This window comes from Gracilinanus agilis, chromosome 4, assembly GCF_016433145.1.
Source record: "Gracilinanus agilis isolate LMUSP501 chromosome 4, AgileGrace, whole genome shotgun sequence".
Lineage (NCBI taxonomy): Eukaryota > Metazoa > Chordata > Mammalia > Didelphimorphia > Didelphidae > Gracilinanus > Gracilinanus agilis.
The window spans coordinates 191,062,982-191,069,624 of record NC_058133.1 but is presented as its reverse complement, the minus strand read 5'-3'; the positions used below and the strand labels follow the sequence as shown (position 1 = coordinate 191,069,624).

Below are 6,643 nucleotides of genomic sequence, written 5' to 3'. Positions count from 1 at the left end.
ATCCAATAATAGCACTAATAGGTCTGTATTCCAAAGAGATCAAAAAAAGGAAAGGGCCTACTTCTACACAAATATTTATAGAAGCACTTTTTGGGGTGGCAAAGAATTGGAACTCGAGGCAATGTTCATCAACTGAAAAATAGCTGAACAAATTGTGGTATATGATTATGATGGAATACTATTATGCTATAAGAAATGATGAACAGAATGATCTCAGAAAAAAATTTTCTTTCACTCCTGTATTCATTTTGTGGCATTATTTTAAGATTGGTTGGAGAAGATTCTCATGGTGGTTTCGAGCTACCCTGTTTCTTCTCCACCATATTGGCTTTCTAAGCAGATGAATTCTGAGTAAAGAGATAATTGTAATGGAGTTAAGACACTAGGAAACTAATTGAGGTTAAGATTTCCAAACTGGAGTGACGGGACTCTCAGGTCTTTAATGACATTTGTTCATACTGAGGAATACAAGAAAAAGAATGCTTGATTCCTTTGAGGAGACTGGTTATAGTGAGCAGATTTAGGCAGACTTCAATATTCACTCAGCAGCAGGAAGACCCACAACAAGCTATATGGAAGCAGATGGTTCTGCAACAGGTGGTCTGGCAGCAGGTAAAGAGGCATCAAAGCTGGAAGCACCTGGACCCACAACAAGTTGGTAGCAGTATCTAGAAGCAAAAAAGCTGAGGTGGCAGCAAGGTTGGCCTCAATTGGAAACACAACAATTTGGTCTGTAGCAGATGGGCACACAGCAGCTGGGGCAACATGGAGGTTGGCAGCAAGTGGACACACAACAGCTAGGGAAACAATAGTAACTTGGAGTAAAGCAGCCAGAGCCACAGCTCAGACCACAGCAAGTAGAACAAGAGCTGATCATAATGTGAATGGGTTGATCTTCTGGGTTTTATTCCAGGTAACTGATTTACTTGAGTTTGAAAGACTCCTGTCCCAGAGGCATCTTATTTACCATCCTGAGTGATTGCCATCACCAGTAAAAGCTTGCTTCCTTGCTATTGTTTAGCATGGTGGGGGAAAAATACTCTAAATGAGGCAGAGTTTTATCCTGGCTCCAGAATTTGTTTCAAAATTGATGTATTACTTCTCTTTGCATATTAGCATTTACCCAATCTGTTCATCTGAGTTTATCTATTATGCTTCTTTCTCAACTTTGGAGACAACTGTCATGAGATATGATAGTAAGACCCTTGGACCTTCCATGTGTAACTTTCTACTGCCTAGGTGTTATAACTATATTCTACTGAAAAATCATCATCCTGAGGAAAATATCATTTTGGTGCCCTATAAAATAAAAGGTCATTTCATAAAGGTGGGATAAAGTTGCAGAAAGAAAAGGAAAATAATCATGTATGAGCAATGAGGAAGACTGTGGTATTAAGTGTGAACTGAAGAGTAGATGTATGGAGGAAATGAGGATTGCTCAAAATAGCCAAACTATGTATCATATCATATACATGCTTTTTCCTTTCTGGAATTGCTTGCATTGAGGTAACCCTTGTGATATGATATCCACCTGAAGCCCCAAGGTCAACTTCATTTTTTTTTTACTATATGAAAGAGAATTTTATTATCAGTACAGTTGAAAATGACAATGCACAAAAGCACAAGAGGCTATTGTTCTGGAGGTTCTCACTTCCCTCCCACTTGGAATGTGTTTATATGCAGTGACATCTCAGAGAACCTGGAATCAATTTATAACCCTTTCATTTGCTATGTAATTTTAGTCAAGTTACTTTAGTGGAGAGGCAAGTTGGAATACTGCATAGGGAATCATGTTTTTGAAATCATGAAGACGTAGGTTCAAAACTCATCTCAGGCTATTCTACATTGTATAATTCTGGACAAGGTTCTTTATCTTTTTTATGCCTCCCCTTCCTCATTTTTGCAATGGGAAGAGGCTGAATTTGATGGTATGACATCCCTTCCACCTCTTTAACTCGTGATCCCAAGACCTCTTTGTGTCTCAATTTCTTCACTTTCAATTAAAGGAGTAGGACTAGATGACATCCCAGGTCATCTCTAACTCTTAATATATGATCCTAGTATAATATCCAATACTTTGGTGTCTGTATTTGAATGAATGGTGATCTTTAAAACCGAGTTATAGGGTGATATGGCAGCTAAGAAAAGAAAAAAAATCAGATTGTTTTAACATATCCTTATATTGCATGGATGCTGTTTCTTCCCTATCCTAGTCTCCTTCCTCTACATGCCCTTCAATTTTTCAAAGAGGATTTTTCCAAAAACTCACCATAATGTAGCTTCTCTTGGGAATCAATTCCCCCTTAGCAATGCCAACTCTTAAAATATACCTGGCATCATAGACAATAGATAGAATTGTAATTCATTTCATCAGACCTACCTTAATTATTGACCTAAGGAACTAATTTGTGCCTCCATCTGTTTCCTGATTTGATGAATAGCCAGTCAACATTTATTAAGTACCTACAATTTGCCAGACTCTATGTTAAGCACTGAGAATACTAAAAAAGAGGCAAAAGACTATCACTGCCCTCAAAAAGTTCACAGTCCAATGGAGGAGACAACAAGAAATCAAAGAAGCTTTATGCCACTTAAATAGGAAGAAATTATAAGAGAGAAAACTAAATAAGAGAGGATAAAGGCTTCTGAAAAAAGAGAGGATTTTACTGGGGACATGAAGGAAACCAGTGAATCCAGGAGGGAGAGATAAGGAGAGAGACCATTCCAGGAATGAGGGAGGGCTTGTGAGAATGCCCAGAACTAAGACATAGAGTGGTAATAGGTCTTTTTTTTGTCAGTAGTGCTGTTGAAGATAAAAGCACATTTCAATTGGATTTCAGTGAAAGGGGATACATTTAAATAATGGGAAAATGGGTGAAACATGCCTGAAAATGGTACTTCTTCAAATGCAGTATTTTCCAATAAGGGTCTCTTGTTTTTCTAAAATGGTTCTTAGGGCTTTTTTGTATCCCAAAATCCTCCTTGTATAATATTGTCACTAGCAGTGTGTCTTTGGGCAAATCACGAGGGGAAATGGAAACAAAACATATTCCAATAACTCACCATCAACATTGTTTACTTCTGAGAGTAGAAGCAGAAAGAACAGGAAAAAAAGTTTCTTTAGAGATAGCTAGGCAACTCAGTGAACAGAAAGTCAGACTTGGAGTCAGGAGACCCTGGGTTCAAATCTAACCTCAGGCATTCCCTATTTATGTGAGTCTGTGCAAGTCACTTAACTCCAATTGCCTATCTTTTATCACTTCTTCCTTGAAATCCTGTACTTAGTATTGATTCTATGGAAGGTAAGGTTGTTTTTTTTTGTTCATTTGTTTTTAAGCTTGTCTGAGGCATTACTCTCTGGACCTTAGCTATACAATGAGAGTTTGGACTGGATGACTTCTGATGAGTCTTCCAATTCTAAATGAAATTGGTGGTATTTGGTGGTTCTTTCTTTATCACATACTAGATTTCTTAGGTTGAAAATTTTAATATAAAACTCAGATGAAATAGAAAAAAACACATTTAAATAACTCACCATCATCATTGTTCACTTTCCTGGAGGAGAATCAGAAAAGAGAACAGAAAAAGGTTTCTTTAAGGGATTACTTTATGAGAAAAATAGCCCCAAAGATATTTCATTTAAAAGTGTTGGGGCTTATTTGGGAGAATCTGGTGATTATAATAGAACAGGGTGATTTGAGCTTAGATCCTAGAGCTGTTGTTAGAATAAGAGTAAAAGAACTCTCAAAAATATTTATACTTATCTTTAGTTCATCCAACTTTGAACCCCCCACTCTCACTCCAAAAGGTCATTGTTCTTAATAAGGGTTGGAATCAAAGAAAAGTTATTTTATGGATGTTGTATCTAGAGTAACTATTTACAGTTTAGTTTACTGGCAGCCTTCTACCCCTTTAGTTTACTATTTCACCATTCCAAAAAGTAGCTACAAACTTCAACTACAGCAAGATGGTGGGACGTGGTTTCTCTCTAATCACAAACTGCTGTATGTTCATGCTGTATGGAATGATCAGCCTTTGTATCTTGTGATTCCAAGCACATAGCCAGCCACTTAAGGTTAGAAGATTTTGGTCAACCCAACCACGCAGGGAAACAGAGAAGGGGAAGGAAAGGAGGAACAGGTAATTGAGTTTGGGAACAAGTTCATTCTTGTTCATTTAATGTAGAAAGATGGAGAAACAAATGCTTCCTAACCTCAACCTCTGGAGGTAGTCAAATAAAGAGTTTCCTGTACTTTGTAGGTGAGAATATGAATGTACTAATTATCTTATTTTGCTTAACTATGTAGAAGCTGTGTAAGACTGACTCCAATTACTAAGGACACAGAATGGCAACCCTGGAGAATGACCAGGAATAACCTCAACAGGGTCAGTGACCATGGAAACCATCTCATACAAGTTCGCTCAGTTCCTGGGATGAGGATAATGGGGTGTCCTTTGTTCCACAAAAATATTCTGAGTCCCAAAGAATATCAGCAGACTATATATGTCAGTCCAAGTTATTTTTTAAATATTTAACTGGTATCACTTGCTCTTAATTCCAGGACATCTGGTCGTAAGATTCAGTGGATCATTGTATTGCTGAAACTATGAGAATGAATTACTTCATACTCATTTACCTATGCTACTATACCAAAAATATATGCCAAAGAGTTTTTGCTGCTACTCCTCTTTCATTTTAACATTGTGTGCATAAGATGCAGTCAGTATTTCCTCTCATCCTTAAATCCTAGATATATGTCAGATCCTTCATATTTTTAGTTAAATTTAATTGATTCAATTAATAAAAATTTATTTTCTTTTCCTCCCATCTCCCTTTTCCATTGCAAGAAAAAGTAAAGCCTTCTTACAAATATGCATCATTGTACAAAATAAATTCCCCCATTGGCCATGTCAAAAATGTATGTGACAGGTTTTTTTTAATCGTCATTTGTATTTTCAATGCTTAGCACAGTGCTTAACATATAGGAAGCGTTGTTAACTGAGTATTAGACTGCCAGAAATTTTATATACTGTTACTGAGCACATATAATTATTGAAATGACCAAATTTTCTTGAGAATGAAGTTCTAGAAAAGAAATATGCTCTTTGATGAATACAAAGAAGAATGTCTGACTAAATGCATGATTTTTATTTTATTTTATGAAAGCATATTTGGATTATGTGAGTGTAAGGAGGTGATAATTCTGTGCCTTATAATACTCTCAAGAAAGAATAGATTTTGCTGTTAAGTCAATTATTGTCACTTACCATAATCAATTCTGAAACAATATCTTGGAATGAAAACTAAATATAGTTCTGCTCAGATGAATTGTATCTATACCCATCAATCTGTCTTCCTTGAACTACTGGATTTTTTCCTCCTGTGCAGAGTGGATGTTAAATAAAGATGTTGCTTCATGTATCAAGAAACTTTAAATATTTATTAATTTAATGACTTTGACTAGACTTGGTTTTCCCCTGCTAAGGCAGATTAGACATGTATCTATTATTTAAAGATATATAATCTTGCATTTCCATGAGCTCTGAGTAGTTAAGTGTCTTGCCCAGATTCACAGGACTAGTACATATCAGACTTGAAAGAAGCTAATCCTCCCTTTTACTAATACCACAATGTCTTTCATGTTAATGTCTTAGTCCAGTGATGGGCAAACTTTTTAAAGAGGGGGCAAAAGGAAAGGAAAAAAAACTTGAGGTGGGCCAGTATAATTTATTTAAAAATAACAATGATACATTTTACAAAATTCTTCTATTTTTTGTGATACTAAGCCCTATTAATGACTGAAAGATTATGAAGGAGAAGGCCCACATCTGGCCCGAGGGCCGTAGTTTGCCCAACACTGTCTTAGTCAGTTAGTATTAGGTTACAATTCATAATAGCTTCTCTGAAGAAAAACTGATGAGTCTGATGAATTGAATCTGAGGAAAAATACATTTGCCCAGAAATTGAGGAAGAATATATAAAAAGGAAAGACTAGTGAAACTTTCTTTTTTTAAAATGTAAGCATTAATTTTTTATTTGAAAAGTGACAGACAAGTGAAACTTTTTTAAACATGTATTAATTTTTTATTTGAAAAAAAAAGACAGACAATAAGATAGGAGAATCACTGTAATTTTATATCCAAAGAGAGAGGTGGAAGCCCAAATCCTAAGTCGCAGAGGGAGATAGTTGTTTTTTAGTAAATGCAACTAGTAACCTTGTTCTCAATGACAAGGTTTTTGAGGAATTTGGGATTAGAGGAATTCCAGGATCAAAAGCATGAAATTTGGTACATTTTGTAAGTTTTTAGATGGAATGAATTCAGAGTAAACTCATAATTATATTTATGAGAAGAGAAAAAAGACCAATAAAGAAGGTCATTTTGATGGAGGTTAACAACTGGGATTGAGGTTCCAAATTGGGGTAAAAGGATTCAGCTTATCATTGAAGTTTGTCATATTAATGAATGCAAGAAAGGAATTCATGATTCTCTTAAGGAGATTGGTGATGGTGAGCAAATGTGGTAGATTTCAACACTCACTCAGCAACAGGAGGACCCACAACAAGCTGGGCGGCAGCAGGTGGTTCTGCAACAGGTGGTCTGGCAACAGATGGGGCGGCAGCAAGGTTGGCAGCAGCTAGAA

The 6,643-nt window shown here is 36.2% G+C and overlaps 1 pseudogene; it reads right to left on the bottom strand.

Annotated features, from left to right (window-relative positions):
• Positions 1 to 706: 706 nt before the first annotated feature.
• Positions 707 to 6,643, bottom strand: part of LOC123246155 — a 36,891-nt pseudogene continuing 30,954 nt past the window's right edge.